Source organism: Chiloscyllium punctatum, chromosome 16, assembly GCF_047496795.1.
Source record: "Chiloscyllium punctatum isolate Juve2018m chromosome 16, sChiPun1.3, whole genome shotgun sequence".
Taxonomy (NCBI): domain Eukaryota; kingdom Metazoa; phylum Chordata; class Chondrichthyes; order Orectolobiformes; family Hemiscylliidae; genus Chiloscyllium; species Chiloscyllium punctatum.
The window spans coordinates 22,691,318-22,714,299 of NC_092754.1; positions in this window are offsets into that span (position 1 = coordinate 22,691,318).

Consider the following 22,982-nt stretch of genomic DNA (forward strand, 5'->3'; position numbering starts at 1 on the left):
GGCTGAAACAGAGTGCGAGAAACAGAGGGGCTGAAACAGAGGGCTAGAAACAGAGGGGCTGAAACAGAGGGGCTGAAACAGAGGGGCTGAAACAGAGGGCTAGAAACCGAGGGGCTGAAACAGAGGGGCTGAAACAGAGGGCGAGAAACAGAGGGGCTGAAACAGAGGGGCTGAAACAGAGGGGCTGAAACAGAGGGCGAGAAACAGAGGGGCTGAAACAGAGGGCGAGAAACAGAGGGGCTGAAACAGAGGGCGAGAAACAGAGGGGATGAAACAGAGGGCGAGAAACAGAGGGGCTGAAACAGAGGGGCTGAAACAGAGGGGCGCGAAACACCGTAGCTGAAACAGAGGGGCTGAAACAGAGGGGCTGGAACAGAGGGCGAGAAACAGAGTAGCTGAAACAGAGGGCGAGAAACAGAGGGGCTGAAACAGAGGGCGAGAGACAGGGGCTGAAATAGAGGGGCGGGAAACAGAGGGGCTGAAACAGATGTGCTGAAACAGAGGGGCTGAATCAGAGGGCGAGAAACAGAGGGGCTGAAACAGAGGGTGAGAAACAGTGGGGCTGAAACAGAGGGGCTGAAACAGAGGGGCTAAAACAGAGGGCGAGAAACAGAGGGGCTGAAACAGAGGGCGAGAAACAGAGGGGCTGAAACAGAGGGTGAGAAACATAGGGGCTGAAACAGAGGGGCTGAAACGGAGGGGCGCGAAACAGAGTGGCTGAAACAGAGGGCGAGACACAGAGGGGCTGAAACAGAGGGGCGCGTAACAGAGTGGCTGAAACAGAGGGCGAGAAACAGAGAGGCTGAAACAGAGGGTGAGTAACAGAGGGGCTGAAACAGAGGGGCTGAAACGGAGGGGCGCGAAACAGAGTGGCTGAAACAGAGGGCGAGAAACAGAGGGGCTGAAACAGAGCGCGAGAAAAAGACGGGCTGAAACAGAGGGCGAGAAACAGAGGGGCTGAAACAGAGGCTGAGAAGCAGAGGGGCTGAAACAGAGGGGCTGAAACGGAGGGGCGCGAAACAGAGTTGCTGAAACAGAGGGCGAGAAACAGAGGGGCTGAAACAGAGGGCGAGAAACAGAGGGGCTGAAACAGAGGGGCTGAAACAGAGGGGCTGAAACAGAGGGCGAGAAACAGAGGGGCTGAAACAGAGGGAGAGAAACAGGGTCTGAAATAGAGGGGCGGGAAACAGAGGGGCGGGAAACAGAGGGGCTGAATCAGAGGAGCTGAATCAGAGGGGCTGAATCAGAGGGTTAGAATGAGAGGGGCTGAAACAGAGTGCGAGTAATAGAGGGGCTGAAACAGAGGGCGAGAAACAGAGGGGATGAAACAGAGTGGCTGAAACAGAGGGTGAGAAACAGAGAGGCTGAAACAGAGGGCGAGAAACAGAGGGGCTGAAACAGAGGTGCTGAAAGAGAGGGGCTGAATCAGAGGGCGAGAAAGAGAGGGTCTGAAACAGAGGGGCTGAATCAGAGGGGCTGAAACAGAGGGGCTGAAACAGAGGGTGAGAAACAGTGGGGCTGAAACAGAGGGCGAGAAACAGAGGGGCTGAAACAGAGGGTGAGAAACAGAGGGGCTGAAACAGAGGGCGAGAAACAGAGTGGCTGAAACAGAGGGTCTGAAATAGAGGGCGAGAAACAGAGGGGCTGAAACACATGGCGAGAAACAGAGGGGCTGAAACAGAGGGCGAGAAACAGAGGGGCAGAAACAGAGGGTGAGTAACAGAGGGGCTGAAACAGAGGGGCTGAAACGGAGGGGCGCGAAACAGAGTGGCTGAAACAGAGGGCGAGAAACAAACGGGCTGAAACAGAGGGGCTGAAACAGAGGGTGAGAAACAGAGGGGCTGAAACAGAGGGCGAGAACCAGAGGGGCTGAAACAGAGGGGCTGAAACAGAGGGGCGCGTAACAGAGTGGCTGAAACAGAGTGCGAGAAACAGAGAGGCTGAAACAGATGGCGAGATACAGAGGGGCTGAAACAGAGGGATAGAAACAGAGGGGCTGAAATAGAGGGCGAGAAACAGAGTGGCTGAAACAGAGGGGCTGAAACAGAGGGCGAGAAACAGAGGGGCTGAAACAGAGGGCGAGAAACAGAGGGGTTGAAACAGAGGGCGAGAAACAGAGGGGCTGAAACAGAGGGTGACAAACAGAGGGGCTGAAACAGAGGGGCGCGAAACAGAGTGGCTGAAACAGAGGGCAAGAAACAGAGGGGCTGAAACAGAGGGGCTGAAACAGAGGGTGAGAAACAGAGGGGCTGAAACAGAGGGGCTGAAACAGAGGGGCTGAAACAGAGGGTGAGAAACAGAGGGGCTGAAATAGAGGGCGAGAAACAGAGTGGCTGAAACATAGGGGCTGAAACAGAGGGCGAGAAACAGAGGGGCTGAAACAGAGGCTGAGAAGCAGAGGGGCTGAAACAGAGGGGCTGAAACGGAGGGGCGCGAAACAGAGTTGCTGAAACAGAGGGCGAGAAACAGAGGGGCTGAAACAGAGGGCGAGGAACAGAGTGGCTGAAACAGAGGGGCTGAAACAGAGGGCGAGAAACAGAGGGGCTGAAGCAGAGGGTGAGAAACAGAGTGGCTGAAACAGAGGGCAAGAAACAGAGGGGCTGAAACAGAGGGGCTGAAACAGAGGGTGAGAAACAGAGGGGCTGAAACAGAGGGGCTGAAGCAGAGGGGCTGAAACAGAGGGCGAGAAACAGAGGGGCTGAAACAGAGGGCGAGAAACAGGGGCTGAAATTGAGGGGCGGGAAACAGAGCGGCGGGAAACACAGGGGCTGAATCAGAGGAGCTGAATCAGAGGGGCTGAATCAGAGGGGCTGAATGAGAGGGGCTGAAACAGAGTGCGAGAAACAGAGGGGCTGAAACAGAGGGCGAGAAACAGAGGGGATGAAGCAGAGTGGCTGAAACAGAGGGTGAGAAACAGAGAGGCTGAAACAGAGGGCGAGGAACAGAGGGGCTGAAACAGAGGTGCTGAAAGAGAGGGGCTGAATCAGAGGGCGAGAAACAGAGGGGATGAAACAGAGTGGCTGAAACAGAGGGTGAGAAACAGAGGGTCTGAAACAGGGGGCGAGAAACAGAGGGGCTGAAACAGAGGGGCTGAAACAGAGGGAGAGAAACAGTGGGGCTGAAACAGAGGGCGAGAAACAGAGGGGCTGAAACAGAGGGTGAGAAACAGTCGGGCTGAAACAGAGGGGCGCTAAACAGAGTGGCTGAAACAGAGGGCGAGAAACGGTGGGGCTGAAACAGAGGGGCAGAAACAGAGGGTGAGAAACAGAGGGGCTGAAACAGAGGGGCTGAAACAGAGGGGCTGAAACAGAGGGTGAGAAACAGAGGGGCTGAAACAGAGGGCGAGAAACAGAGTGGCTGAAACAGAGGGGCTGAAACAGAGGGCGAGAAACAGAGGGGCTGAAACAGAGGGCGAGAAACAGAGGGGCTGAAACAGAGGGTGAGAAACAGAGGGGCTGAAACAGAGGGGCTGAAACGGAGGGGCGCGAAACAGAATGGCTGAAACAGAGGGCGAGACACAGAGGGGCTGAAACAGAGGGCCGCGTAACAGAGTGGCTGAAACAGAGGGCGAGAAACAGAGAGGCTGAAACAGAGTGCGAGAAACAGAGGGGCTGAAACAGAGGGCTAGAAACAGAAGGGCTGAAACAGAGGGGCTGAAACAGAGGGGCTGAAACAGAGGGGCTGAAACAGAGGGCTAGAAACCGAGGGGCTGAAACAGAGGGGCTGAAACAGAGGGCGAGAAACAGAGGGGCTGAAACAGAGGGGCTGAAACAGAGGGGCTGAAACAGAGGGCGAGAAACAGAGGGGCTGAAACAGAGGGCGAGAAACAGAGTGGCTGAAACAGAGGGCGAGAAACAGAGGAGATGAACCACAGGGCGAGAAACAGAGGGGCTGAAACAGAGGGGCTGAAACAGAGGGGCGCGAAACACCGTAGCTGAAACAGAGGGGCTGAAACAGAGGGGCTGGAACAGAGGGCGAGAAACAGAGTAGCTGAAACAGATGGCGAGAAACAGAGGGGCTGAAACAGAGGGCGAGAGACAGGGGATGAAATAGAGGGGCGGGAAACAGAGGGGCTGAAACAGATGTGCTGAAACAGAGGGGCTGAATCAGAGGGCGAGAAACAGAGGGGCTGAAACAGAGGGTGAGAAACAGTGGGGCTGAAACAGAGGGGCTGAAACAGAGGGGCTGAAACAGAGGGCGAGAAACAGAGGGGCTGAAACAGAGGGCGAGAAACAGAGGGGCTGAAACAGAGGGTGAGAAACAGAGGGGCTGAAACAGAGGGGCTGAAACAGAGGGGCGCGAAACAGAGTGGCTGAAACAGAGGGCGAGGCACAGAGGGTCTGAAACAGAGGGGCGCGTAACAGAGTGGCTGAAACAGAGGGCGAGAAACAGAGAGGCTGAAACAGAGTGCGAGAAACAGAGGGGGTGAAACAGAGGGCTAGAAACAGAGGGGCTGAAACAGAGGGGCTGAAACAGAGGGGCTGAAACAGAGGGCTCGAAACAGAGGGGCTGAAACAGAGGGGCTGAAACAGAGGGCGATAAACAGAGGGGCTGAAACAGAGGGGCTGAAACAGATGTGCTGAAACAGAGGGGCTGAATCAGAGGGGCTGAAACAGAGGGCGAGAAACAGAGGGGCTGAAACAGAGGGCGAGAAACAGAGGGGATGAAACAGAGGGCGAGAAACAGAGGGGCTGAAACAGAGGGGCTGAAACAGAGGGGCGCGAAACACAGTAGCTGAAACAGAGGGGCTGAAACAGAGGGGCTGGAACAGAGGGCGAGAAACAGAGTAGCTGAAACAGAGGGTGCGAAACAGAGGGGCTGAAACAGAGGGCGAGAAACAGAGGGGCTGAAACAGAGGGCGAGAGACAGGGGCTGAAATAGAGGGGCGGGAAACAGAGGGGCTGAAACAGATGTGCTGAAACAGAGGGGCTGAATCAGAGGGCGAGAAACAGAGGGGCTGAAACAGAGGGTGAGAAACAGTGGGGCTGAAACAGAGGGCGAGAAACAGAGGGGCTGAAACAGAGGGTGAGAAACAGAGGGGCTGAAACAGAGGGGCTGAAACAGAGGGTGAGAAAATGAGGGGCTGAAACAGAGGGCGAGAAACAGAGTGGCTGAAACAGAGGTGCTGAAACAGAGGGGCTGAATCAGAGGGCGAGAAACAGAGGGTCTGAAACAGGGGGCGAGAAACAGAGGGGCTGAAACAGAGGGTGAGAAACAGTGGGGCTGAAGCAGAGGGCGAGAAACAGAGGGGATGAAACAGAGGGTGAGAAACAGAGGGGCTGAAACAGATGAGCTGAAACAGAGGGGCTGAAACAGAGGGGCTGAAACAGAGGGGCTGAAACAGAGGGAGAGAAACAGAGCGGCTGAAACAGAGGGCGAGAAACAGAGGGGCTGAAACAGAGGGCGAGAAACAGAGGGGCTGAAACAGAGGGGCTGAAACAGAGGGCGAGAAACAGAGGGGCTGAAACAGAGAGGCTGAAACATAGGGGCTGAAACAGAGGGCGAGAAACAGAGGGGCTGAAACAGAGGGCGAGAAACAGTCGGGCTGAAACAGGGCGAGAAACAGAGGGGCTGAAACAGAGGCTGAGAAGCAGAGGGGCTGAAACAGATGGGCTGAAACGGAGGGGCGCGAAACAGAGTTGCTGAAACAGAGGGCGAGAAACAGAGGGGCTGAAACAGAGGGCTAGAAACAGAAAGGCTGAAACAGAGGGCGAGAAACAGAGGGGCTGAAACGGAGGCCTGAAACAGAGGGCGAGAAACAGAGGGGCTGAAGCAGAGGGCGAGAAACAGAGGGGCTGAAACAGAGGGGCTGAAACAGAGGGCGAGAAACAGAGGGGCTGAAACAGAGGGCGAGAAACAGGGGCTGAAATAGAGGGGCGGGAAACAGAGGGGCGGGAAACAGAGGGGCTGAATCAGAGGAGCTGAATCAGAGGGGCTGAATCAGAGGGTTAGAATGAGAGGGGCTGAAACAGAGTGCGAGTAACAGAGGGGCTGAAACAGAGGGCGAGAAACAGAGGGGATGAAACAGAGTGGCTGAAACGGAGGGTGAGAAACAGAGAGGCTTAAACAGAGGGCGAGAAACAGAGGGGCTGAAACAGAGGTGCTGAAAGAGAGGGGCTGAATCAGAGGGCGAGAAACAGAGGGTCTGAAACAGGAGGCGAGAAACAGAGGGTGAGAAACAGAGGGGCTGAAACAGAGGGTGAGAAACAGTGGGGCTGAAACAGAGGGCGAGAAACAGAGGGGCTGAAACAGAGGGTGAGAAACAGAGGGGCTGAAACAGAGGGCGAGAAACAGAGTGGCTGAAACAGAGGGTCTGAAATAGAGGGCGAGAAACAGAGGGGCTGAAACACATGGCGAGAAACAGAGGGGCTGAAACAGAGGGCGAGAAACAGAGGGGCAGAAACAGAGGGTGAGTAACAGAGGGGCTGAAACAGAGGGGCTGAAACGGAGGGGCGCGAAACAGAGTGGCTGAAACAGAGGGCGAGAAACAAACGGGCTGAAACATAGGGGCTGAAACAGAGGGTGAGAAACAGAGGGGCTGAAACAGAGGGCGAGAACCAGAGGGGCTGAAACAGAGGGGCTGAAACAGAGGGGCGCGTAATAGAGTGGCTGAAACAGAGGGCGAGAAACAGAGGGGCTGAAACAGAGGGCGAGAAACAGAGGGGTTGAAACAGAGGGCGAGAAACAGAGGGGCTGAAACAGAGGGTGACAAACAGAGGGGCTGAAACAGAGGGGCGCGAAACAGAGTGGCTGAAACAGAGGGCAAGAAACAGAGGGGCTGAAACAGAGGGGCTGAAACACAGGGTGAGAAACAGAGGGGCTGAAACAGAGGGGCTGAAACAGAGGGTGAGAAACAGAGGGGCTGAAATAGAGGGCGAGAAACAGAGTGGCTGAAACATAGGGGCTGAAACAGAGGGCGAGAAACAGAGGAGCTGAAACAGAGGGCGAGAAACAGAGGGGCTGAAACAGAGGCTGAGAAGCAGAGGGGCTGAAACAGAGGGGCTGAAACGGAGGGGCGCGAAACAGAGTTGCTGAAACAGAGGGCGAGAAACAGAGGGGCTGAAACAGAGGGCGAGGAACAGAGTGGCTGAAACAGAGGGGCTGAAACAGAGGGCGAGAAACAGAGGGGCTGAAGCAGAGGGCGAGAAACAGAGGGGCTGAAGCAGAGGGGCTGAAACAGAGGGCCAGAAACAGAGGGGCTGAAACAGAGGGCGAGAAACAGGGGCTGAAATTGAGGGGCGGGAAACAGAGCGGCGGGAAACACAGGGGCTGAATCAGAGGAGCTGAATCAGAGGGGCTGAATCAGAGGGGCTGAATGAGAGGGGCTGAAACAGAGTGCGAGAAACAGAGGGGCTGAAACAGAGGGCGAGAAACAGAGGGGATGAAACAGAGTGGCTGAAACAGAGGGTGAGAAACAGAGAGGCTGAAACAGAGGGCGAGGAACAGAGGGGCTGAAACAGAGGTGCTGAAAGAGAGGGGCGGAATCAGAGGGCGAGAAACAGAGGGGATGAAACAGAGTGGCTGAAACAGAGGGTGAGAAACAGAGGGTCTGAAACAGGGGGCGAGAAACAGAGGGGCTGAAACAGAGGGGCTGAAACAGAGGGAGAGAAACAGTGGGGCTGAAACAGAGGGCGAGAAACAGAGGGGCTGAAACAGAGGGTGAGAAACAGTCGGGCTGAAACAGAGGGGCGCTAAACAGAGTGGCTGAAACAGAGGGCGAGAAACAGTGGGGCTGAAACAGAGGGGCAGAAACAGAGGGTGAGAAACAGAGGGGCTGAAACAGAGGGGCTGAAACAGAGGGGCTGAAACAGAGGGTGAGAAACAGAGGGGCTGAAACAGAGGGCGAGAAACAGAGTGGCTGAAACAGAGGGGCTGAAACAGAGGGCGAGAAACAGAGGGGCTGAAACAGAGGGCGAGAAACAGAGGGGCTGAAACAGAGGGTGAGAAACAGAGGGGCTGAAACAGAGGGGCTGAAACGGAGGGGCGCGAAACAGAGTGGCTGAAACAGAGGGCGAGACACAGAGGAACTGAAACAGAGGGCCGCGTAACAGAGTGGCTGAAACAGAGGGCGAGAAACAGAGAGGCTGAAACAGAGTGCGAGAAACAGAGGGGCTGAAACAGAGGGCTAGAAACAGAGGGGCTGAAACAGAGGGGCTGAAACAGAGGGGCTGAAACAGAGGGCTAGAAACCGAGGGGCTGAAACAGAGGGGCTGAAACAGAGGGCGAGAAACAGAGGGGCTGAAACAGAGGGGCTGAAACAGAGGGGCTGAAACAGAGGGCGAGAAACAGAGGGGCTGAAACAGAGGGCGAGAAACAGAGGGGCTGAAACAGAGGGCGAGAAACAGAGGGGATGAAACAGAGGGCGAGAAACAGAGGGGCTGAAACAGAGGGGCTGAAACAGAGGGGCGCGAAACACCGTAGCTGAAACAGAGGGGCTGAAACAGAGGGGCTGGAACAGAGGGCGAGAAACAGAGTAGCTGAAACAGAGGGCGAGAAACAGAGGGGCTGAAACAGAGGGCGAGAGACAGGGGCTGAAATAGAGGGGCGGGAAACAGAGGGGCTGAAACAGATGTGCTGAAACAGAGGGGCTGAATCAGAGGGCGAGAAACAGAGGGGCTGAAACAGAGGGTGAGAAACAGTGGGGCTGAAACAGAGGGGCTGAAACAGAGGGGCTAAAACAGAGGGCGAGAAACAGAGGGGCTGAAACAGAGGGCGAGAAACAGAGGGGCTGAAACAGAGGGTGAGAAACATAGGGGCTGAAACAGAGGGGCTGAAACGGAGGGGCGCGAAACAGAGTGGCTGAAACAGAGGGCGAGACACAGAGGGGCTGAAACAGAGGGGCGCGTAACAGAGTGGCTGAAACAGAGGGCGAGAAACAGAGAGGCTGAAACAGAGGGTGAGTAACAGAGGGGCTGAAACAGAGGGGCTGAAACGGAGGGGCGCGAAACAGAGTGGCTGAAACAGAGGGCGAGAAACAAACGGGCTGAAACAGAGGGGCTGAAACAGAGGGTGAGAAACAGAGGGGCTGAAACAGAGGGCGAGAACCAGAGGGGCTGAAACAGAGGGGCTGAAACAGAGGGGCGCGTAACAGAGTGGCTGAAACAGAGTGCGAGAAACAGAGAGGCTGAAACAGATGGCGAGAAACAGAGGGGCTGAAACAGAGGGATAGAAACAGAGGGGCTGAAATAGAGGGCGAGAAACAGAGTGGCTGAAACAGAGGGGCTGAAACAGAGGGCGAGAAACAGAGGGGCTGAAACAGAGGGCGAGAAACAGAGGGGCTGAAACAGAGGGCGAGAAACAGAGGGGCTGAAACAGAGGGCGAGAAACAGAGGGGTTGAAACAGAGGGCGCGAAACAGAGTGGCTGAAACAGAGGGCGAGAAACAAACGGGCTGAAACAGAGGGGCTGAAACAGAGGGCGAGAAACAGAGGGGCTGAAACAGAGGGGCGCGAAACAGAGTGGCTGAAACAGAGGGCAAGAAACAGAGGGGCTGAAACAGAGGGGCTGAAACAGAGGGTGAGAAACAGAGGGGCTGAAACAGAGGGGCTGAAACAGAGGGGCTGAAACAGAGGGTGAGAAACAGAGGGGCTGAAATAGAGGGCGAGACACAGAGTGGCTGAAACATAGGGGCTGAAACCGAGGGCGAGAAACAGAGGGGCTGAAACAGAGGGCGAGAAACAGAGGGGCTGAAACAGAGGCTGAGAAGCAGAGGGGCTGAAACAGAGGGGCTGAAACGGAGGGGCGCGAAACAGAGTTGCTGAAACAGAGGGCGAGAAACAGAGGGGCTGAAACAGAGGTCGAGGAACAGAGTGGCTGAAACAGAGGCTGAGAAGCAGAGGGGCTGAAACAGAGGGGCTGAAACGGAGGGGCGCGAAACAGAATGGCTGAAACAGAGGGCGAGACACAGAGGGGCTGAAACAGAGGCTGAGAAGCAGAGGGGCTGAAACAGAGGGGCTGAAACGGAGGGGCGCGAAACAGAATGGCTGAAACAGAGGGCGAGACACAGAGGGGCTGAAACAGAGGGCCGCGTAACAGAGTGGATGAAACAGAGGGCGAGAAACAGAGAGGCTGAAACAGAGTGCGAGAAACAGAGGGGCTGAAACAGAGGGCTAGAAACAGAAGGGCTGAAACAGAGGGGCTGAAACAGAGGGGCTGAAACAGAGGGGCTGAAACAGATGGCTAGAAACCGAGGGGCTGAAACAGAGGGGCTGAAACAGAGGGCGAGAAACAGAGGGGCTGAAACAGAGGGGCTGAAACAGAGGGGCTGAAACAGAGGGCGAGAAACAGAGGGGCTGAAACAGAGGGCGAGAAACAGAGGGGCTGAAACAGAGGGCGAGAAACAGAGGAGATGAAACAGAGGGCGAGAAACAGAGGGGCTGAAACAGAGGGGCTGAAACAGAGGGGCGCGAAACACCGTAGCTGAAACAGAGGGGCTGAAACAGAGGGGCTGGAACAGAGGGCGAGAAACAGAGTAGCTGAAACAGAGGGCGAGAAACAGAGGGGCTGAAACAGAGGGCGAGAGACAGGGGCTGAAATAGAGGGGCGGGAAACAGAGGGGCTGAAACAGATGTGCTGAAACAGAGGGGCTGAATCAGAGGGCGAGAAACAGAGGGGCTGAAACAGAGGGTGAGAAACAGTGGGGCTGAAAGAGAGGGGCTGAAACAGAGGGGCTGAAACAGAGGGCGAGAAACAGAGGGGCTGAAACAGAGGGCGAGAAACAGAGGGGCTGAAACAGAGGGTGAGAAACAGAGGGGCTGAAACAGAGGGGCTGAAACAGAGGGGCGCGAAACAGAGTGGCTGAAACAGAGGGCGAGACACAGAGGGGCTGAAACAGAGGGGCGCGTAACAGGGTGGCTGAAACAGAGGGCGAGAAACAGAGAGGCTGAAACAGAGTGCGAGAAACAGAGGGGGTGAAACAGAGGGCTAGAAACAGAGGGGCTGAAACAGAGGGGCTGAAACAGAGGGGCTGAAACAGAGGGGCTGAAACAGAGGGCTCGAAACAGAGGGGCTGAAACAGAGGGGCTGAAACAGAGGGCGATAAACAGAGGGGCTGAAACAGAGGGGCTGAAACAGATGTGCTGAAACAGAGGGGCTGAATCAGAGGGGCTGAAACAGAGGGCGAGAAACAGAGGGGCTGAAACAGAGGGCGAGAAACAGAGGGGATGAAACAAAGGGCGAGAAACAGAGGGGCTGAAACAGAGGGGCTGAAACAGAGGGGCGCGAAACACAGTAGCTGAAACAGAGGGGCTGAAACAGAGGGGCTGGAACAGAGGGCGAGAAACAGAGTAGCTGAAACAGAGGGTGAGAAACAGAGGGGCTGAAACAGAGGGCGAGAAACAGAGGGGCTGAAACAGAGGGCGAGAGACAGGGGCTGAAATAGAGGGGCGGGAAACAGAGGGGCTGAAACAGATGTGCTGAAACAGAGGGGCTGAATCAGAGGGCGAGAAACAGAGGGGCTGAAACAGAGGGTGAGAAACACTGGGGCTGAAACAGAGGGCGAGAAACAGAGGGGCTGAAACAGAGGGTGAGAAACAGAGGGGCTGAAACAGAGGGGCTGAAACAGAGGGTGAGAAAATGAGGGGCTGAAACAGAGGGCGAGAAACAGAGTGGCTGAAACAGAGGTGCTGAAACAGAGGGGCTGAATCAGAGGGCGAGAAACAGAGGGTCTGAAACAGGGGGCGAGAAACAGAGGGGCTGAAACAGAGGGGCTGAAACAGAGGGTGAGAAACAGTGGGGCTGAAGCAGAGGGCGAGAAACAGAGGGGCTGAAACAGAGGGTGAGAAACAGAGGGGCTGAAACAGATGAGCTGAAACAGAGGGGCTGAAACAGAGGGGCTGAAACAGAGGGGCTGAAACAGAGGGAGAGAAACAGAGCGGCTGAAACAGAGGGCGAGAAACAGAGGGGCTGAAACAGAGGGGCTGAAACAGAGGGGCTGAAACAGAGGGCGAGAAACAGAGGGGCTGAAAAAGAGAGGCTGAAACATAGGGGCTGAAACAGAGGGCGAGAAACAGAGGGGCTGAAACAGAGGGCGAGAAACAGACGGGCTGAAACAGGGCGAGAAACAGAGGGGCTGAAACAGAGGCTGAGAAGCAGAGGGGCTGAAACACAGGGGCTGAAACGGAGGGGCGCGAAACAGAGTTGCTGAAACAGAGGGCGAGAAACAGAGGGGCTGAAACAGAGGGCTAGAAACAGAGGGGCTGAAACAGAGGGCGAGAAACAGAGGGGCTGAAACGGAGGCCTGAAACAGAGGGCGAGAAACAGAGGGGCTGAAGAAGAGGGCGAGAAACAGAGGGGCTGAAACAGAGGGGATGAAACAGAGGGGCTGAAACAGAGGGCGAGAAACAGAGGGGCTGAAACAGAGGGAGAGAAACAGGGGCTGAAATAAAGGGGCGGGAAACAGAGGGGCGGGAAACAGAGGGGCTGAATCAGAGGAGCTGAATCAGAGGGGCTGAATCAGAGGGTTAGAATGAGAGGGGCTGAAACAGAGTGCGAGTAACAGAGGGGCTGAAACAGAGGGCGAGAAACAGAGGGGATGAAACAGAGTGGCTGAAACAGAGGGTGAGAAACAGAGAGGCTGAAACAGAGAGCGAGAAACAGAGGGGCTGAAACAGAGGTGCTGAAACAGAGGGGCTGAAACAGAGGGTGAGAAACAGTGGGGCTGAAACAGAGGGCGAGAAACAGAGGGGCTGAAACAGAGGGTGAGAAACAGAGGGGCTGAAACAGAGGGCGAGAAACAGAGTGGCTGAAACAGAGGGTCTGAAATAGAGGGCGAGAAACAGAGGGGCTGAAACACATGGCGAGAAACAGAGGGGCTGAAACAGAGGGCGAGAAACAGAGGGGCAGAAACAGAGGGTGAGTAACAGAGGGGCTGAAACAGAGGGGCTGAAACGGAGGGGCGCGAAACAGAGTGGCTGAAACAGAGGGCGAGAAACAAACGGGCTGAAACAGAGGGGCTGAAACAGAGGGTGAGAAACAGAGGGGCTGAAACAGAGGGCGAGAACCAGAGGGGCTGAAACAGAGGGGCTGAAACAGAGGGGCGCGTAACAGAGTGGCTGAAACAGAGGGCGAGAAACAGAGGGGCTGAAACAGAGGGCGAGAAACAGAGGGGTTGAAACAGAGGGCGAGAAACAGAGGGGCTGAAACAGAGGGTGACAAACAGAGGGGCTGAAACAGAGGGGCGCGAAACAGAGTGGCTGAAACAGAGGGGCTGGAACAGAGGGGCTGAAACAGAGGGGCTGGAACAGAGGGGCTGAAACAGAGCGTGAGAAACAGAGGGGCTGAAATAGAGGGCGAGAAACAGAGTGGCTGAAACATAGGGGCTGAAACAGAGGGCGAGAAACAGAGGAGCTGAAACAGAGGGCGAGAAACAGAGGGGCTGAAACAGAGGCTGAGAAGCAGAGGGGCTGAAACAGAGGGGCTGAAACGGAGGGGCGCGAAACAGAGTTGCTGAAACAGAGGGCGAGAAACAGAGGGGCTGAAACAGAGGGCGAGGAACAGAGTGGCTGAAACAGAGGGGCTGAAACAGAGGGCGAGAAACAGAGGGGCTGAAGCAGAGGGCGAGAAACAGAGGGGCTGAAGCAGAGGGGCTGAAACAGAGGGCGAGAAACAGAGGGGCTGAAACAGAGGGCGAGAAACAGGGGCTGAAATTGAGAGGCGGGAAACAGAGCGGCGGGAAACACAGGGGCTGAATCAGAGGAGCTGAATCAGAGGGGCTGAATCAGAGGGGCTGAATGAGAGGGGCTGAAACAGAGTGCGAGAAACAGAGGGGCTGAAACAGAGGGCGAGAAACAGAGGGGATGAAACAGAGTGGCTGAAACAGAGGGTGAGAAACAGAGAGGCTGAAACAGAGGGCGAGGAACAGAGGGGCTGAAACAGAGGTGCTGAAAGAGAGGGGCTGAATCAGAGGGCGAGAAACAGAGGGGATGAAACAGAGTGGCTGAAACAGAGGGAGAGAAACAGTGGGGCTGAAACAGAGGGCGAGAAACAGAGGGGCTGAAACAGAGGGTGAGAAACATTCGGGCTGAAACAGAGGGGCGCTAAACAGAGTGGCTGAAACAGAGGGCGAGAAACAGTGGGGCTGAAACAGAGGGGCAGAAACAGAGGGTGAGAAACAGAGGGGCTGAAACAGAGGGGCTGAAACAGAGGGTGAGAAACAGAGGGGCTGAAACAGAGTGCGAGAAACAGAGTGGCTGAAACAGAGGGGCTGAAACAGAGGGCGAGAAACAGAGGGGCTGAAACAGAGGGCGAGAAACAGAGGGGCTGAAACAGAGGGTGAGAAACAGAGGGGCTGAAACAGAGGGGCTGAAACGGAGGGGCGCGAAACAGAGTGGCTGAAACAGAGGGCGAGACACAGAGGGGCTGAAACAGAGGGCCGCGTAACAGAGTGTCTGAAACAGAGGGCGAGAAACAGAGAGGCTGAAACAGAGTGCGAGAAACAGAGGGGCTGAAACAGAGGGCTAGAAACAGAGGGCTAGAAACAGAGGGGCTGAAACAGAGGGGCTGAAACAGAGGGGCTGAAACAGAGGGCTAGAAACCGAGGGGCAGAAACAGAGGGGCTGAAACAGAGGGCGAGAAACAGAGGGGCTGAAACAGAGGGGCTGAAACAGAGGGCGAGAAACAGAGGGGCTGAAACAGAGGGCGAGAAACAGAGGGGCTGAAACAGAGGGCGAGAAACAGAGGGGATGAAACAGAGGGCGAGAAACAGAGGGGCTGAAACAGAGGGGCTGAAACAGAGGGGCGCGAAACACCGTTGCTGAAACAGAGGGGCTGAAACAGAGGGGCTGGAAAAGAGGGCGAGAAACAGAGTAGCTGAAACAGAGGGCGAGAAACAGAGGGGCTGAAACAGAGGGCGAGAGACAGGGGCTGAAATAGAGGGGCGGGAAACAGAGGGGCTGAAACAGATGTGCTGAAACAGAGGGGCTAAATCAGAGGGCGAGAAACAGAGGGGCTGAAACAGAGGGTGAGAAACAGTGGGGCTGAAACAGAGGGGCTGAAACAGAGGGGCTGAAACAGAGGGCGAGAAACAGAGGGGCTGAAACAGAGGGCGAGAAACAGAGGGGCTGAAACAGAGGGTGAGAAACAGAGGGGCTGAAACAGAGGGGCTGAAACGGAGGGGTGCGAAACAGAGTGGCTGAAACAGAGGGCGAGACACAGAGGGGCTGAAACAGAGGGGCGCGTAACAGAGTGGCTGAAACAGAGGGCGAGAAACAGAGAGGCTGAAACAGAGTGCGAGAAACAGAGGGGCTGAAACAGAGGGCGAGAAACAGAGGGGCTGAAACAGAGGGGCTGAAACAGAGGGGCTGAAACAGAGGGGCTGAAACAGAGGGCTCGAAACAGAGGGGCTGAAACAGAGGGGCTGAAACAGAGGGCGATAAACAGAGGGGCTGAAACAGAGGGGCTGAAACAGATGTGCTGAAACAGAGGGGCTGAATCAGAGGGGCTGAAACAGAGGGCGAGAAACAGAGGGGCTGAAACAGAGGGCGAGAAACAGAGGGGATGAAACAGAGGGCGAGAAACAGAGGGGCTGAAACAGAGGGGCTGAAACAGAGGGGCGCGAAACACAGTAGCTGAAACAGAGGGGCTGAAACAGAGGGGCTGGAACAGAGGGTGAGAAACAGAGCAGCTGAAACAGAGGGTGAGAAACAGAGGGGCTGAAACAGAGGGTGAGAAACAGAGGGGCTGAAACAGAGGGCGAGAGACAGGGGCTGAAATAGAGGGGCGGGAAACAGAGGGGCTGAAACAGATGTGCTGAAACAGAGGGGCTGAATAAGAGGGCGAGAAACAGAGGGGCTGAAACAGAGGGTGAGAAACAGTGGGGCTGAAACAGAGGGCGAGAAACAGAGGGGCTGAAACAGAGGGTGAGAAACAGAGGGGCTGAAACAGAGGGGCTGAAACATAGGGTGAGAAACAGAGGGGCTGAAACTGAGGGCGAGAAACAGAGGGGCTGAAACAGAGGTGCTGAAACAGAGGGGCTGAATCAGAGGGCGAGAAACAGAGGGTCTGAAACAGGGGGCGAGAAACAGAGGGGCTGAAACAGAGGGGCTGAAACAGAGGGTGAGAAACAGTGGGACTGAAACAGAGGGTGAGAAACAGAGGGGCTGAAACAGAGGAGCTGAAACAGAGGGGCTGAAACAGAGGGGCTGAAACAGAGGGGCTGAAACAGAGGGAGAGAAACAGAGCGGCTGAAACAGAGGGCGAGAAACAGAGGGGCTGAAACAGAGGGCGAGAAACAGAGGGGCTGAAACAGAGGGGCTGAAACAGAGGGGCTGAAACAGAGGGCGAGAAACAGAGGGGCTGAAACAGAGGGGCTGAAACATAGGGGCTGAAACAGAGGGCGAGAAACAGAGGGGCTGAAACAGAGGGCGAGAAACAGACGGGCTGAAACAGAGGGCGAGAAACAGAGGGGCTGAAACAGAGGCTGAGAAGCAGAGGGGCTGAAACAGAGGGGCTGAAACGGAGGGCTAGAAACAGAGGGGCTGAAACAGAGGGCGAGAAACAGAGGGGCTGAAACGGAGGCCTGAAACAGAGGGCGAGAAACAGAGGGGCTGAAACAGAGGGGCTGAAACAGAGGGCGAGAAACAGAGGGGCTGAAACAGAGGGCGAGAAACAGGGGCTGAAATAGAGGGGCGGGAAACAGAGGGGCGGGAAACAGAGGGGCTGAATCAGAGGAGCTGAATCAGAGGGGCTGAATCAGAGGGTTAGAATGAGAGGGGCTGAAACAGAGTGCGAGAAACAGAGGGGCTGAAACAGAGGGCGAGAAACAGAGGGGATGAAACAGAGTGGCTGAAACAGAGGGTGAGAAACAGAGAGGCTGAAACAGAGGGCGAGAAACAGAAGGGCTGAAACAGAGGTGCTGAAAGAGAGGGGCTGAATCAGAGGGCGAGAAACAGAGGGTCTGAAACAGGGGGCGAGAAACAGAGGGGCTGAAACAGAGGGGCTGAAACAGAGGGTGAGAAACAGTGGGGCTGAAACAGAGGGCGAGAAACAGAGGGGCTGAAACAGGGTGAGAAGCAGAGGGGCTGAAACAGAGGGCGAGAAACAGAGTGGCTGAAACAGAGGGTCTGAAATAGAGGGCGAGAAACAGAGGGGCTGAAACACATGGCGAGAAACAGAGGGGCTGAAACAGAGGGCGAGAAACAGAGGGGCAGAAACAGAGGGTGAGTAACAGAGGGGCTGAAACGGAGGGGTGCGAAACAGAGTGGCTGAAACAGAGGGCGAGAAACAAACGGTCTGAAACAGAGGGGCTGAAACAGAGGGTGAGAAACAGAGGGGCTGAAACAGAGGGCGAGGACCAGAGGGGCTGAAACAGAGGGGCTGAAACAGAGGGGCGCGTAACAGAGTGGCTGAAACAGAGTGCGAGAAACAGAGAGGCTGAAACAGATGGCGAGAAACAGAGGTGCTGAAACAGAGGGATAGAAACAGAGGGGCTGAAATAGAGGGCGAGAAACAGAGTGGCTGAAACAGAGGGGCTGAAACAGAGGGCAAGAAACAGAGGGGCTGAAACAGAGGGGCTGAAACAGAGGGTGAGAAACAGAGGGGCTGAAACAGAGGGGCTGAAACAGAGGGGCTGAAACAGAGGGTGAGAAACAGAGGGGCTGAAATAGAGGGCGAGACACAGAGTGGCTGAAACATAGGGGCTGAAACCGAGGGCGAGAAACAGAGGGGCTGAAACAGAGGGCGAGAAACAGAGGGGCTGAAACAGAGGCTGAGAAGCAGAGGGGCTGAAACAGAGGGGCTGAAACGGAGGGGCGCGAAACAGAGTTGCTGAAACAGAGGGCGAGAAACAGAGGGGCTGAAACAGAGGTCGAGGAACAGAGTGGCTGAAACAGAGGCTGAGAAGCAGAGGGGCTGAAACAGAGGGGCTGAAACGGAGGGGCGCGAAACAGAATGGCTGAAACAGAGGGCGAGACACAGAGGGGCTGAAACAGAGGCTGAGAAGCAGAGGGGCTGAAACAGAGGGGCTGAAACGGAGGGGCGCGAAACAGAATGGCTGAAACAGAGGGCGAGACACAGAGGGGCTGAAACAGAGGGCCGCGTAACAGAGTGGATGAAACAGAGGGCGAGAAACAGAGAGGCTGAAACAGAGTGCGAGAAACAGAGGGGCTGAAACAGAGGGCTAGAAACAGAAGGGCTGAAACAGAGGGGCTGAAACAGAGGGGCTGAAACAGAGGGGCTGAAACAGATGGCTAGAAACCGAGGGGCTGAAACAGAGGGGCTGAAACAGAGGGCGAGAAACAGAGGGGCTGAAACAGAGGGGCTGAAACAGAGGGGCTGAAACAGAGGGCGAGAAACAGAGGGGCTGAAACAGAGGGCGAGAAACAGAGGGGCTGAAACAGAGGGCGAGAAACAGAGGAGATGAAACAGAGGGCGAGAAACAGAGGGGCTGAAACAGAGGGGCTGAAACAGAGGGGCGCGAAACACCGTAGCTGAAACAGAGGGGCTGAAACAGAGGGGCTGGAACAGAGGGCGAGAAACAGAGTAGCTGAAACAGAGGGCGAGAAACAGAGGGGCTGAAACAGAGGGCGAGAGACAGGGGCTGAAATAGAGGGGCGGGAAACAGAGGGGCTGAAACAGATGTGCTGAAACAGAGGGGCTGAATCAGAGGGCGAGAAACAGAGGGGCTGAAACAGAGGGTGAGAAACAGTGGGGCTGAAAGAGAGGGGCTGAAACAGAGGGGCTGAAACAGAGGGCGAGAAACAGAGGGGCTGAAACAGAGGGCGAGAAACAGAGGGGCTGAAACAGAGGGTGAGAAACAGAGGGGCTGAAACAGAGGGGCTGAAACAGAGGGGCGCGAAACAGAGTGGCTGAAACAGAGGGCGAGACACAGAGGGGCTGAAACAGAGGGGCGCGTAACAGGGTGGCTGAAACAGAGGGCGAGAAACAGAGAGGCTGAAACAGAGTGCGAGAAACAGAGGGGGTGAAACAGAGGGCTAGAAACAGAGGGGCTGAAACAGAGGGGCTGAAACAGAGGGGCTGAAACAGAGGGGCTGAAACAGAGGGCTCGAAACAGAGGGGCTGAAACAGAGGGGCTGAAACAGAGGGCGATAAACAGAGGGGCTGAAACAGAGGGGCTGAAACAGATGTGCTGAAACAGAGGGGCTGAATCAGAGGGGCTGAAACAGAGGGCGAGAAACAGAGGGGCTGAAACAGAGGGCGAGAAACAGAGGGGATGAAACAAAGGGCGAGAAACAGAGGGGCTGAAACAGAGGGGCTGAAACAGAGGGGCGCGAAACACAGTAGCTGAAACAGAGGGGCTGAAACAGAGGGGCTGGAACAGAGGGCGAGAAACAGAGTAGCTGAAACAGAGGGTGAGAAACAGAGGGGCTGAAACAGAGGGCGAGAAACAGAGAGGCTGAAACAGAGTGCGAGAAACAGAGGGGCTGAAACAGAGGGCTAGAAACAGAAGGGCTGAAACAGAGGGGCTGAAACAGAGGGGCTGAAACAGAGGGGCTGAAACAGATGGCTAGAAACCGAGGGGCTGAAACAGAGGGGCTGAAACAGAGGGCGAGAAACAGAGGGGCTGAAACAGAGGGGCTGAAACAGAGGGGCTGAAACAGAGGGCGAGAAACAGAGGGGCTGAAACAGAGGGCGAGAAACAGAGGGGCTGAAACAGAGGGCGAGAAACAGAGGAGATGAAACAGAGGGCGAGAAACAGAGGGGCTGAAACAGAGGGGCTGAAACAGAGGGGCGCGAAACACCGTAGCTGAAACAGAGGGGCTGAAACAGAGGGGCTGGAACAGAGGGCGAGAAACAGAGTAGCTGAAACAGAGGGCGAGAAACAGAGGGGCTGAAACAGAGGGCGAGAGACAGGGGCTGAAATAGAGGGGCGGGAAACAGAGGGGCTGAAACAGATGTGCTGAAACAGAGGGGCTGAATCAGAGGGCGAGAAACAGAGGGGCTGAAACAGAGGGTGAGAAACAGTGGGGCTGAAAGAGAGGGGCTGAAACAGAGGGGCTGAAACAGAGGGCGAGAAACAGAGGGGCTGAAACAGAGGGCGAGAAACAGAGGGGCTGAAACAGAGGGTGAGAAACAGAGGGGCTGAAACAGAGGGGCTGAAACAGAGGGGCGCGAAACAGAGTGGCTGAAACAGAGGGCGAGACACAGAGGGGCTGAAACAGAGGGGCGCGTAACAGGGTGGCTGAAACAGAGGGCGAGAAACAGAGAGGCTGAAACAGAGTGCGAGAAACAGAGGGGGTGAAACAGAGGGCTAGAAACAGAGGGGCTGAAACAGAGGGGCTGAAACAGAGGGGCTGAAACAGAGGGGCTGAAACAGAGGGCTCGAAACAGAGGGGCTGAAACAGAGGGGCTGAAACAGAGGGCGATAAACAGAGGGGCTGAAACAGAGGGGCTGAAACAGATGTGCTGAAACAGAGGGGCTGAATCAGAGGGGCTGAAACAGAGGGCGAGAAACAGAGGGGCTGAAACAGAGGGCGAGAAACAGAGGGGATGAAACAAAGGGCGAGAAACAGAGGGGCTGAAACAGAGGGGCTGAAACAGAGGGGCGCGAAACACAGTAGCTGAAACAGAGGGGCTGAAACAGAGGGGCTGGAACAGAGGGCGAGAAACAGAGTAGCTGAAACAGAGGGTGAGAAACAGAGGGGCTGAAACAGAGGGCGAGAAACAGAGGGGCTGAAACAGAGGGCGAGAGACAGGGGCTGAAATAGAGGGGCGGGAAACAGAGGGGCTGAAACAGATGTGCTGAAACAGAGGGGCTGAATCAGAGGGCGAGAAACAGAGGGGCTGAAACAGAGGGTGAGAAACACTGGGGCTGAAACAGAGGGCGAGAAACAGAGGGGCTGAAACAGAGGGTGAGAAACAGAGGGGCTGAAACAGAGGGGCTGAAACAGAGGGTGAGAAAATGAGGGGCTGAAACAGAGGGCGAGAAACAGAGTGGCTGAAACAGAGGTGCTGAAACAGAGGGGCTGAATCAGAGGGCGAGAAACAGAGGGTCTGAAACAGGGGGCGAGAAACAGAGGGGCTGAAACAGAGGGGCTGAAACAGAGGGTGAGAAACAGTGGGGCTGAAGCAGAGGGCGAGAAACAGAGGGGCTGAAACAGAGGGTGAGAAACAGAGGGGCTGAAACAGATGAGCTGAAACAGAGGGGCTGAAACAGAGGGGCTGAAACAGAGGGGCTGAAACAGAGGGAGAGAAACAGAGCGGCTGAAACAGAGGGCGAGAAACAGAGGGGCTGAAACAGAGGGGCTGAAACAGAGGGGCTGAAACAGAGGGCGAGAAACAGAGGGGCTGAAAAAGAGAGACTGAAACATAGGGGCTGAAACAGAGGGCGAGAAACAGAGGGGCTGAAACAGAGGGCGAGAAACAGACGGGCTGAAAAAGGGCGAGAAACAGAGGGGCTGAAACAGAGGCTGAGAAGCAGAGGGGCTGAAACACAGGGGCTGAAACGGAGGGGCGCGAAACAGAGTTGCTGAAACAGAGGGCGAGAAACAGAGGGGCTGAAACAGAGGGCTAGAAACAGAGGGGCTGAAACAGAGGGCGAGAAACAGAGGGGCTGAAACGGAGGCCTGAAACAGAGGGCGAGAAACAGAGGGGCTGAAGAAGAGGGCGAGAAACAGAGGGGCTGAAACAAAGGGGATGAAACAGAGGGGCTGAAACAGAGGGCGAGAAACAGAGGGGCTGAAACAGAGGGAGAGAAACAGGGGCTGAAATAAAGGGGCGGGAAACAGAGGGGCGGGAAACAGAGGGGCTGAATCAGAGGAGCTGAATCAGAGGGGCTGAATCAGAGGGTTAGAATGAGAGGGGCTGAAACAGAGTGCGAGTAACAGAGGGGCTGAAACAGAGGGCGAGAAACAGAGGGGATGAAACAGAGTGGCTGAAACAGAGGGTGAGAAACAGAGAGGCTGAAACAGAGAGCGAGAAACAGAGGGGCTGAAACAGAGGTGCTGAAACAGAGGGGCTGAAACAGAGGGTGAGAAACAGTGGGGCTGAAACAGAGGGCGAGAAACAGAGGGGCTGAAACAGAGGGTGAGAAACAGAGGGGCTGAAACAGAGGGCGAGAAACAGAGTGGCTGAAACAGAGGGTCTGAAATAGAGGGCGAGAAACAGAGGGGCTGAAACACATGGCGAGAAACAGAGGGGCTGAAACAGAGGGCGAGAAACAGAGGGGCAGAAACAGAGGGTGAGTAACAGAGGGGCTGAAACAGAGGGGCTGAAACGGAGGGGCGCGAAACAGAGTGGCTGAAACAGAGGGCGAGAAACAAACGGGCTGAAACAGAGGGGCTGAAACAGAGGGTTAGAAACAGAGGGGCTGAAACAGAGGGCGAGAACCAGAGGGGCTGAAACAGAGGGGCTGAAACAGAGGGGCGCGTAACAGAGTGGCTGAAACAGAGGGCGAGAAACAGAGGGGCTGAAACAGAGGGCGAGAAACAGAGGGGTTGAAACAGAGGGCGAGAAACAGAGGGGCTGAAACAGAGGGTGACAAACAGAGGGGCTGAAACAGAGGGGCGCGAAACAGAGTGGCTGAAACAGAGGGGCTGGAACAGAGGGGCTGAAACAGAGGGGCTGGAACAGAGGGGCTGAAACAGAGCGTGAGAAACAGAGGGGCTGAAATAGAGGGCGAGAAACAGAGTGGCTGAAACATAGGGGCTGAAACAGAGGGCGAGAAACAGAGGAGCTGAAACAGAGGGCGAGAAACAGAGGGGCTGAAACAGAGGCTGAGAAGCAGAGGGGCTGAAACAGAGGGGCTGAAACGGAGGGGCGCGAAACAGAGTTGCTGAAACAGAGGGCGAGAAACAGAGGGGCTGAAACAGAGGGCGAGGAACAGAGTGGCTGAAACAGAGGGGCTGAAACAGAGGGCGAGAAACAGAGGGGCTGAAGCAGAGGGCGAGAAACAGAGGGGCTGAAGCAGAGGGGCTGAAACAGAGGGCGAGAAACAGAGGGGCTGAAACAGAGGGCGAGAAACAGGGGCTGAAATTGAGAGGCGGGAAACAGAGCGGCGGGAAACACAGGGGCTGAATCAGAGGAGCT